This window comes from Melopsittacus undulatus, chromosome 6 (genome assembly GCF_012275295.1).
Source record: "Melopsittacus undulatus isolate bMelUnd1 chromosome 6, bMelUnd1.mat.Z, whole genome shotgun sequence".
Lineage (NCBI taxonomy): Eukaryota > Metazoa > Chordata > Aves > Psittaciformes > Psittaculidae > Melopsittacus > Melopsittacus undulatus.
The window spans coordinates 8,282,536-8,295,192 of record NC_047532.1 but is presented as its reverse complement, the minus strand read 5'-3'; positions in this window follow the sequence as shown (position 1 = coordinate 8,295,192).

The window sequence follows — 12,657 nt, the reverse complement described above, 5'->3', positions numbered from 1 at the left end:
TCATCATCTGCTTATGACCTTATAAATTTGTACGTCCTCCAAGTATAGAGATCACCTAATTGTCTTAGTTTACAGCTGCAGAAAGCTGCAGCTTGCTAAATGAAGAAAAAATTATTAAGATGTACGTACTGCAGCTTTCTTGAATGTCTGGACTACAGTTCTGTGACCTGGCATCTTTTAAATGAATCTCCTACTGTTTTGTGTGCATGCTCATTTTCAAGCACTATTAATGATTTGATTGCATACCATATGAAACTTTTGGGAGAACTATCATCCAACTATCTGATACTTCATGATTCAGGTAAGGCATCCAAAGTAATTCAATTAATTGCCACTATGCAATTGTACTGCTCAACTGTCATGGACAATTAAAAATCTCCTTGTATACCAAACTCCCTTCCTAGAGCTCAGTGAAATGTATATTTGAACTTAAGGATGATTTAGCATGGGTAAGCACTTAAGGAAAACACCTGGAAACTGCAAGTATGAATAATTTGTACCCATCAGGAACAGTCGGTGAAAGGCATGAGGAAGTCCTTCTAAAAGGTAAATAAAAGATTTTCACTATTTTGTTTTTATTCTGTGCAAAAGAAATATAATTTTATCAGGATGAAAAAAAATATTTGTTAAATTTAAAAGTCAAACTGAAACCAAAAAACTTTTCAATGCTCATGAGTTTAATTTTTTTTTCCATCTGTTTTGATCCTGCCTGATGCTGAATGATCTAAAGGACCAGAGTATAACAAAGTACTTCTCAGAAGATGCTGAACATCTTGTATTTTTATATACTTAGCTATTTTCTATATCACCTTTGGCTCTGGTAATACAGATTCAAGTTCTGATGAGAGATAGGAGAAATGAGCAAAGGATTAAAAGAACCACCACACCCCCAGTTCAACTCTGGAAAGTCCAAATGATAAATAATGAGGTCTACGGTACCTATGTGAAATCTAAAGAGGCAGAGTGAAGTAGCAGAAAGAGGTTTAGGACATCTTCAAAATGTAAGGCCTTTCTCAGTGTTTAATTACATTTTTTCCAACATATATTAAAAAAAAAGGGTGGGAATAACACAATGAAAACTACTTTCCGTTTTAAAATAATAATATAGACTTAATACATTAATATGTATCATTTACATATATTAAATATAAATATTATAACTATGTAACATTATATATAGAAACATGACAGACATTTTGTATATAGCTTTAGGAAGGCCAAATTCTGCCAAGCACAGAGCATCTCTTACATGCTATTCAGTGGTTTCTGTTGACCAGCTCAATGGTCACAGCCTCATTCTACATATTGAGGTCAAATGTGCTGCTTGTGTAAATTGAAACAGCTGAATCTGAATGGTTCCTTTATAATGCTGCCTGTGCGAGGGAAAAAGTAATGTGTGTACATCTGTCACTGCTTTTGTTTCTGCATGAGAAAAGAGAATACTCATTTCATGGAGGGTGATGCATTTTGCCTTTGCCAGAATATCTTTTTTAATTGCCTACAGTTATAACTAAAACCAATAACGAATGTATGTAGCATACGCACAATGATTCAATACACAATGAATCATTTAAGAGGCTTGGAAGATGTAAGAAAGAAGCAAAAAAATTACTGCTTCTCAGGACCTCCTGCCATGAATCTTTCTGTATATACAGCCAATCTTTTATAGGAGAGCTGCCTGGAAAAACCCATACAATTTTAAGCACATGTACCATAATATTTTATTGTAAAATATTTGCAGCTGCAGTGTACCTTATTTATGATCCAGACCCACAGCAGATGCATTAATGTAGCAGAGAACACTCAAGGAAAATACACAGACCAGGAAAATGCTTTTCACAGACTTAAATAGCTGCAAGGCAGTTTTGCTTTAGTTTCAAGTTTAACCTAATTAAAGCCAATCTCATTTTAAAAAGGAGAATGAATAACTTCCTGTGGCATAGATATTATATACAGTACTGCACAATTCTGGGCAACCAGCAAATCTATAGGTATAAGTTTCTTGTTTCATCCCTGGATGTTTTCCTTACTTACTTTATACTACTAGTGTAAATCTGAAGTATGTTAAACTAGAACTACACATATGCAAGTAAACCTGGGTGTAGTCACTATTGTCTTTCATTCTTCAGCTGTCTTTTCTGACACAGAATCATCCTTTACCTGCACTGACCATGCATTGCAGAAAGCAATGTTTTCACACTGAAGTCCCAATTGGTTAGAAACTACATAATTAAACTGGTGTCAGGCTGCCTGTCATACATTCCAGTTATCCTATGTTTGTAACTTATGAAAATGTAAACTGCCTGCTGAAGTTACCTGTACACTGAAATCTAGTCGGGAAGGAATCCAAGAATGATAACTCCCAGCACAGCTAAGCAGTGTTTTGTTTTATTTCATTGCTTCTTTTGTATTCCCCTTAGTTTTGAATTTATTATAACCAGTGGTGGGCAAATACACATCGGTAGCTAAAGATACAGTGACTGAAGCGCTGTCATGCCACAGTGCTGAATATGAATAAAAAAAAATACTGCAGTTCATCCTACTGGAGGTTGTTGAAAAAACAAACGACCCCAAAACACAAAAACTAACACATTTGGGTACCAGATCTTTGATCTAAATTTAAGATACCATGTTTCCCAGTTGTTATCCTAATATGATGCTGGAATTGATGATGTTGCTAAATTACAGGTGTGGTATATTCTCTCACTCTGCCTCCTGAAAAAAAACATCAAAAACTATGTGATACTTAATTCAGCTTATTTTCTTACTGTCTTTTTACAAGAATCTATTTCATACATGAAGTAATTCCCTGGATGTCAGTGGGGCTTCTTTTCACAATTTGGATAAGGCATGTTTTGAAATCTGATCCAAATCATTCTTGCAAGCTGAACCCTTGGAAAACCTTTTGACGTTTGTAAAGTAGAGATTAATTTGATTATTTTTGTTCATGCAAGTTAACATTATAATATGCTAAACTATGGCCATTTTAAAAGACACAATAAATTCTTTACAATTCAAATAGATTAAATTCATTTCATTTAATAATGGAAATGAAGTTTTCAGTTCCCAGCAAGTCAGAGGCATACTTTTACTCACAAAATAAGTTAGATGAATTAGAACATTAAATGTTCCTGAGAGCAATTAATTTATAATTTTAGGCAGGAACATTTGTAATGATCATTAGCAGGAGAAAAAGATGAACAAAAAAAACCACCCCATTTTAATTCAATTCCAACCAAATCATCCATTTCCTACAATTAGTTTTACATTCACATAACACTTGCCTTCTGGCTCTTTTCTAAGTCAATTACATTATTTGCTTTTGAAAGAAATACGATTTGACTTAGATATTGAAATTTCATCAACACAAACTGTTCAGTGAAAATAAAAAGAAACTATGGCTGTTTAGACAACATCAGAAGTTTTGCACTGACTTGTGTGTCTCTATGATTCTTTCTCTTCCCAGGACAAATACATTAAGCTTCCCAATGTGTTGCTGTAGTTGCTACCTTTTCCGTTCTCTTCTCCCCCTTAATTTCAGAGCTAAAGGAATACATTGCTTATACATCTTTTCTGAATTGTCTGCTAACCAGTTCCACCTTACATTTCACAAAGTTGCAGGTAATCAGTAAGATCAACTGTTCTTCCACCTCTCTGTGGAAGAGGAAAATACTTTTTTCAGTACTTTTCCCACCATCTCAGAAAAGGAAATCAAGAAAAATCTCCACCAGTTTTTCTTATTAATAATTTATTAACAGTAACTTCACAGTTGAAAAGTAGTCTAGTCATGGACTGAAAGAACAGATAACCACAACACTAGATCACAGTGTCAAAAAATATGCCAATTTACAAGAAAGTGACTTTTAAGGGAAAGATAGGAGTTACTACCGTTTCTTCAGTACTTGCTTTCTCTTTGGTGTCATGCAAACTCTCTACACAACGTTCTAGTTTTAGAAACAAAGATGAAGATTCAAACACTGGTAAGAGAAAGATCTTATTGGCAGAGAATCTAGGTAGTGAGGTGGATCAAGAACTGGTTGAAAGGAAGAAGGCAGTTGGTCAATGGCACAGAATCTAGCTGGAGGTCTGTGACTAGTGAAGTCCCTCAGGGGTTGGTGCTGGGACCAGTGCTGTTTAATATTTCCATCAGCGGCCTGGATGAGGGAACTGAGTGTACCCTCAGCAAGTTCACTGATGACACTAAACTGGGAGGAGTGGCTGACACACCAGAAGGCTGTGTTGCCATCCAGTGAGACCTGGACAGGCTGGAGAGTTGGGCAGGGAGAAACTTGATGAAATTCAACAAGGGCAAGTGTGGAGTCTTGCATCTGGGGAGGAACAACCCCATGTACCAGTACAGGTTGGGGGTTGACCTGCTGGAAAGGAGTGAAGGGGAAAGGGACCTGGGGGTCCTGGTGGAGAGGGGGATGACCATGAGCCAGCAATGTGCCCTTGTGGCCAAGAAGGCAAATGGCATCCTAGGGTGCATTAGAAAGCGTATAGTTAGTAGGGCAGGAGAGGTGCTCCTCCCCTGCTACTATGCCTTGGTGAGGCTGCGTCTGGAATATTGCGTCCAGTTCTGGGCCCCTCAGTTCAAGAAGGACAGGGAATTGCTTGAAAGAGTCCAGCACAGAGCCACAAAGATGATGAAGGGAGTGGAGCACCTCCCTCATGAGGAGAGGCTGAGGGAGCTGGGTCTCTTTAGTTTGGAGAAGTGGAGACTGAGAGGTGACCTCATCAGTGTTTACAAGTATGTAAAGGGTGGGTGTCAGGATGATGGAGCTAGGCTTTTTTCAGTGATATCCAGTGATAGGACAAGGGGCAATGGGTGTAAACTGGAGCATAGGAGGTTCCACATTAACATCAGGAGGAACTTTACTGTAAGAGTGACAGAGCACTGGAACAGGTTGCCCAGGGAGGTTGTGGAGTCTCCTACGTTGGAGATATTCAATGCCCACCTGGACAAGTTCTTGTGTGATGTACTCTAGGTTACCCTGCTCTTGCAGGGGGGTTGGACTAGATGATCTTTTGAGGTCCCTTTCAACCCTTGGGATTCTGTGATTCAATAGGGCACCAGATAGCCCTCAGGCAGCTAAATAATACAAATGACTTGAAAATGCCAAAGTAGATACTCAAGGACTATACATTCTGAAAATGGTCTTTAGACTATCTAGCAATGATGCTCTGTGATTAATAAGCAAGAAACATTAGGAACACGTATAATGGGTATCATTCTTTATACAGAAACCATTACAATAGCTTTGATTGAAAAAATATTAGGAAAAATAACTCTTCTGTGGTACTATCTGCTTCCTAGATTTTAAGTAATTGCCTCCTATCAGAAAATTTTTGCCTATTATATGCTTCAGTAATTCAGTCTGCTTCATAACCTTCTCAAAATCTTTGTACTAAGCTATGAAATCCTACCCTTCAAAGATCCTTATTCCTTTCCTTTTCCTAAATTAAACCTGTAGACCCTGTCTTGATTTAAAATGCATATCAATTATATGGTGAAGGGGTACATGGAACTTAAGACTTCCTTCTTTTTTTCTATAAAGCTTATTTCCAAGACAGGCATTTTATAGTAGTTTCACAAAATATCATAATACTACTCAGATATTTTCATACATTTCTTTTGCTTTCCACTTGTCTTTGGTAGTGTTTACAAAGACCAGGCTTAATGCAAAGAACTGAAGTAGTAGGTGTAATCTCATGTTGGCAGCAAAGAGGTGAAAGGCAGAACTAGCCACTTATCTCCAATAATATTTCATCGCTTTCCAAAGCTTCATAAAATTCCATAATTTAGAAAAATATATTTAAGAGTCATAATGAACATGTGAATGCTGAATGTTCACTCAAAGCATGATGGATATGCTGTATCTCAAAGGCCATAACCTTCAATTTTATGGCCCCTTTTGTCCAAACTGGGTTTGGACCGCAATTGTAGAATCTGAACTAGAAGTAGAACACTAAGGAGAAGTTTAAATAACTCTAAATTACATCACAAAGCCATGTATGAATGATAAGTAAACTGTAGTAACCTCTAGATTAACCAATCAAAGCTCATGTATGAAGATAAGCCATGAAGAGGACCGATTATATCTCAGTCTCCTTTGCAGCTAATTCATCTCAGAGCATATATAGCTAATTTATCTCAAAGCGAGAGGTAACACATAAATTCAAGTAAAATTATCTTTTTAGATTTTTTTTGTTTGTGTCATGCATTAAAGACTTTATAAACAATGCATTCACAAGAAGTTACTTTTTTTTTGGTATGTATTTCCTCTCTTACATGTTAAACTTAACTGAAGAAATAGCTCCTGTGTATTGTGCTAACAGACTACTAAAGAGAGTTTAAAAAACATCTTTAGTGTAATGCAACCTTAAAATGTAAGACTAGAAGTTTATTTTTAAAATATGGACTTGTGCCAAGTTATCAATCATCATAAGATGCCTTAAACATACAATGTCAAAACATATCGGATAACATTTTTTAACTCATTTATATTTTACTCACCAAGAAGGAGAACTCTGAAGGCTCAGGACCATGGGAACACACACACAACTTACTACCATTAACCTGCAAGAAAACAGGTCTGAGATGGTTTATTTCTTCACTACACACTATCTCTATAAAGCAGCTTTAGGATCTAAAACAATGACTCTCATCCTAACAGAACTACATCCAAGAGAGGCAAAAGAACTCTCTACATAAGCATTATATATCTTTTTGGCTTGTGAATGCAAGATAAAACCTACAAGCTCTAGATTCTTTTTATATGATATTGGGTCATTTTTAAAAGGTAGATAATCTACTGCACCTGAATTGCACTGCCATTGATATTTAGCAGGAAATGGCCACTCCCATTAGGAGCCACTTAGAGTCTCTGATTAGAGACCTCTCCCACACAAAAGGAGGTGAATTGCTCCTCTTAAAAAACTTAGCTGAAGGCTAATTAGTAGTACCTGAGCCTACATATTCATCTGCCACATATTCCTTTAAGACTCTTTTAGCAGACATGCAGATATTAAACCTAAAGGTTCACAGTAAATGTATTATGTCAGTAAGATTACAGTCAAGTATTTATCAGTCTATTTAAAGCAAGGTTATCAAATGAGTTCTTCCTCCACTCTATCTCTGAAATTGAGCAACCGGTTGCTTAAAATCAACTGGTGCTTGACAGTAATGAAGCACATATTCAAATATGTGTGACAAGTTAAGGCAGAAGTGATATGAGGCTCTGTAAGTCACAGACTTTTAATGCACTTCTCCCAAACACAGTCCTCCAAGGACCAATAAACAACAGCCATTGTACGAGAAATCTTACAATCTTAGATTAATTATATAAAATTATATTTCATAATAATGCATTTCATGATCCAGTGTTTGAATACAATATTCAAATGTGAATATTTGAATACAATGGTCAAATAAAAATATTCAAAACCAGCAAATAGGAAATAATATTAAATTACTTAGTTCCTTCAGACTGATTTTTTTCCTATTTCACGGGAAATTCAAAATCCTAATTTTGTGTTAATGCAAACACAAAACATATGTCAAAAATTTTCCATAGGTATACTTAAAAATAGAGGCAATTATTGAGACTTATCAAATACTTTGAAATTAAGGAGTCCTAAATATTTTAGATAGCAAACCATAACATCAAGCACAACAAGGAAATAATGATGATGACAATCCCTTTTAATTAGCACTTTCTAGGTTTATACTCCACAGTTATGTTCTCAGATACCTTTCAAATCCTCTCCTTCCTCTTTCTGTCTCATCTGCTTCCTTGTATTTAGCAATGACAACACTGTTAGAATTGCACTTGAGATATCCAATATGGATAAAAATTACGTACCTTTATTTTTCCTCAACACAGGAAAAATTATCCCAAGCATTGTAAAAATTTGATATCTTGTAAGTTTTGTAATAACAACAGTAATAGCAATAATAGTAACAACAACAAAAAAATAACAGTGCCCTTCAGCAGCAAAGTAAAACTATCACTCAGGAAGGCTACATTTCAATTAGATCTCCACACTTAAAACACTGAAACTTAGATTTTAAAGTCTAGTTGAATTTGCTGCAGCAACTGCATGAAAAGTATCCACTTTATTTCTTATTTAATTTACACTGATGATGCTTAGAGTCTGTGAGTCATCCATCAGTCCATACAAAGCTTCTCTTAGCCAACAGAGGATATCCTTTTTCAATGGTATTATTTTGTTGATCATTTCTAACATGAATTTTGCAATGCGATTGGTTCAAAAATGATTCAGGTTAACTCTGATTGTCCCTTTACAACATGAGTAGATTTTTTCTAGTGAAAACTAACTGAACCTTGGGTTATTTCTACTCACTCTGCCTCCGAATGTATTATACATCTCCAACCATGCTGTTACGGTTATTAGACATATTTAAAATATAAGCTTTTCTTACATATGCCAAATTCAGATTATGAAGTTTGCATATCATATTTGGAAAAGTAAAAAGCTCTTTGCTATAATTAATGTTTATTCCATGTGAAGTAAAAAGACATTCTTAAAATTGTAATTGCAGTAACAAAATTGTTTTCACATTTTTATATATTGACCACATGGCCTGTTCAAAAACATAGAACTTCAGAGAACCCAATGGATAAATAATGGGTAGAGTCAATCAAGCACTTTCTCTAAATATTTAGATTAAATAATTCTGGTATAATAATTGTACCACTGATGCACATTTCAAAAGAATGAAGCTTAGTTACTGGGTGGCTATATCATAGAATCATAGAATAGTTCAGGTTGTAAAGGACCTTAAGATCATCCACTTCCAACCCCTCTGCCATGGGCAGAGACACCTCCCAATAAGCCATGTCACTCAAGGCTCTGTTTGACCTGGCCTTCAACACCGCCAGGGATGGAGCATTCACAACTTTCTTGGGCAACCCATTCCAGTGCCTCACCACAGTAAAAAACTTCTTCCTTATACCCAATCCAAACTTCCCCTGTTTAAGTTTTAACCCATTACCCCTTCTTCTATCACTACAGTCCCTAATGAATAGTCCATTCCCAGCATCCCTATAGCCCCCCTTCAGATACTGGAAGGTTGCTATGAGGTCTCCATGCAGCCTTCTCTTCTCCAGGATGAACAGCCCCAACTTTCTCAGCCTGTCTTCATATGGGAGGTCTTCTAGTTTCCTGATCATCCTTATGGCCCTCCTCTGGACTTGTTCCAACAGTTCCATGTCCTTTTTATGTTGAAGACACCAGAACTGCACTCAATACTCCAAGTGAGGTCTCACAAGAGCAGAGCAGAGGGGCAGAATCACCTCCTTCCACCTGCTGGTCACGCTCCTTTTGATGCAGCCAGGATATTGTTGCTTTCTGGGCTGCAAGCACACTGAAGCTGGCTCATGTTCATTTTCTCATCAACCAACACTCCCAAGTCCTTCTCCTCAGGGCTGCTCTGAATCTCTTCTCTGCCCACCCTGTAGCTGTGCCTGGGATTGCCCCGACCCAGGTGAAGGACCTTGCACTTGGCATGGTTAAACTTCATAAGGTTGGCATCAGCCCACCTCATAAACATGTCAAGGTCCCTCTGGATGGCATTCCTTCCCTCCAATGTATCAACCAAACCACACAGCTTGGTGTCATCAGCAAACTTGCTGAGGGCACACTCAATCCCACTGTCCACGTCACCAACAAAGATGTTAAACAAGACCATTCCCAACACCGATCCCTGACGTGTTGATGCAGGAGTCACGGACAACGCTGAGACAATCAGTGTGATCAAGTGATTGCCAAAGTTTATTCAGATACAGTGCTCCTTTTATACCCTTACACCCTTGGGTTTCTTATGTAACAGCCTTGGATACTGAGCTTTGATTGGTTAATCTAGAGGTTACTACAGTTTACAAAGCTAATGTTTATAATGTTTATGTTTATAATTCTAATGTTTATAATTGTGATTAAATAACTTACTCTAAAAATACAGTGGGAAACTACAACCTTGGCAGAGATCATTCTCTGCACGTTTTCAGTGGAAAATTACAGAAGCGTAACAAGTCAATTGACCTTGTTTATGCCTGCCAAGAATCTTCTTTCTTTATAATAAGAAGGCTCAAGGTATCGGGAATGCTCACTACGTGGCCTTGGCTCTTTAAAATCCCACACCTGAGGGACACCAGTCGTTACTGGTCTCCAGCCGGGCATTGAGCCATTAACCACAACTCTTGGTATGTGGCCATCCAGCCAGTTCTTTATCCACTGAGTGGTCCACTTATTAAATTGATGCCTCTCCAATTTAAAGACAAGGATGTTATGTGGGACAGTGTCGAACGCTTTGCACAAGTCCAGGTAGATTACGTCAACTGCTCCACCCATGTCCATCAGTTCCATAGCCCCATCATAGAAGGCCACCAAATTGGTCAGGCAGGATTTCCCCCTAGTGAAGCCATGCTGGCTGTCACCAAGCACCTTGTTGTTTTTCATGTGCCCTAGCATGCCTTCCAAGAGAATCGGCTCCCAGATTTTGCCAGGCACAGAGGTGAGACTGACTGGTCTGTAATTCCCTGGGTCATCCATTTTCCCCTTCTTGAAAATGGGGCTTATGTTTCCCTTTTTCCAATTGTCGGGAACTTCACCTGACTGCCATGATTTTTCAAATATGATGGCCAGTGGCTTTGCAACTTCATTCGCCAGCTCCTTCAGGACCCACGGATGGATTTCATCAGGTCCCATGGACTTGTGTATGTTCAGGTTCTTAAGATTGTTTTGAACCAGATCCTCTCCTACAATGGGCCCAAGGTCATCATTCTCACAGTCTCTGCGTCTGCCTTCCAAGACTTGGGTGGTGTGGTCAGAACATTTGCCAGTGAACACTGAGGCAAAAAGGTAATTAAGAACCTCAGCCTTCTCAAACTCCTGTGTAGTCAGTTCTCCTCATAGCTTGCGGAGGGGGCCTGTGGTGTTCTTAATCTGTCTTTTATTTGCTACGTACCTATGCAATCCCTTCCTGTTATCTTTAACATCCCTAGACAAGTTTAATTCTAACTGGGCCTTAGGTTTCCTAACATGTTCCCTAGCTTCCCTGACAACATCTCTGTATTCTTCCCAGGCCGCCTGTCCTTTCTTCCACCTTTTATAAGCCTCCTTTTTCTTTCAAAGGTTCCTCATCATCTCCTTATCCATCCAAGGAGGTCTGTGGCCCTCCTGCTGCACTTCCTTCTAGTTGGGATGCAACACTCCTGAGTTTATAGTAGGTGATCCTTGAATACCAACCAACAGTCTTGTGCCCCCCTGCCCTCTAGGGCTATATCCCATGGAACCTTGCTAAGGAGGTTCCTGAAGAGGCCAAAGTCTGCTCTCTTGAAGCCCAGGGCAGTGAGCTTGCTGCACGCTCTTCTCACTGTCCTGAGGACATCAAATTTGACCATCTTATGATGGCTGCAACCAAGGCTGCCCTGGAGCATCACATTTCCAACCAGCCCTTCCCTGTTGGTGAGCACAAGGTCAAGCATTGCACCTCTCCTTGTCGGCTCCTCTGTTACTTGCAGAAGGAAGTTGTCTTCCACACAGTAGAGGAACCTCCTGGATTGCTTGTGCAATATCCATGTGATTTTGTAAATACAGTACTACAGATACTCCTAGAGTTGCTACTTTCATTTGCCCAGAACCACAGCATGATTCTTATTCTTATAGCAATAAATCCTTAGTCTTACTAAAGGCTGAGAATATTTAAAAGTCAAGATTTTCACCAGGTACTGCTGCAGGTTCTTTACTCTGAAATTTACAGTAACAAGGAGGCAAGGAGCTCTGTTTTTGTCACGTTTTTTCCCATGCAATAATTTAAGATTCTGTTTAAGGTGGGCTTCTATTAATATTAGTAGAATTAATTGATTACATTATTTCCAATTATTGAACTGTTTGATTCTTACATATATAACTTTAAACCAAAAAGTTACTCTGAACTGTGAGAAACTTATTTTAACATATTCTGTTTATTAACTGACATCCCAAAAGTGTGCAGATGGATAGTACACAATTAAATACCTCCAGCTTCTCTGGTACTAAGGAGATAAAAAACTCAAAGAAATACATTAAATAAAAAGGTTTCTAGCTGACTTAACACTTGAACATAATGTTTTATCCCTACAGCTCAGGAATGGCCCACACTCCAGAACAGAATCCTGAAACTGAAGATAATGAACATACTCTAGGAATGAACATTCCTCTAGGAAGGTATATCACTAATCACATGTTGTTTATGTAAATCTGTCAAGAGACTGGAATATGATACTTCCTTTCTCAGGTGCTGTAGATTAAACTTCTTGCTGATACACACTAAGACTTGTCTCTTTCATCAACTCTCAGTCCCAGGAATCTAAGACTAGAGGAGACGGACAACATAGTGCTTTGAATACAATGCTTCATGTCCAAGCCAGCATCAAAGGATAAGACTGAACATTTTAAAATATTTGGATATATTTGCACACCTGAAGTAATCTTTTTCAGTAAGAAAATCTCCCTGAAGGAAGATATGGCAGCATTCAACAGTAAAGATGAGGGGAAGATGAAGCATAGAATCATAGAATAGTTAAGGTTGGAAAAGACCTTAAGATCATCTAGTTCCAGCCCCTCTGCCATGGGGAGGGACACCTCACTGTT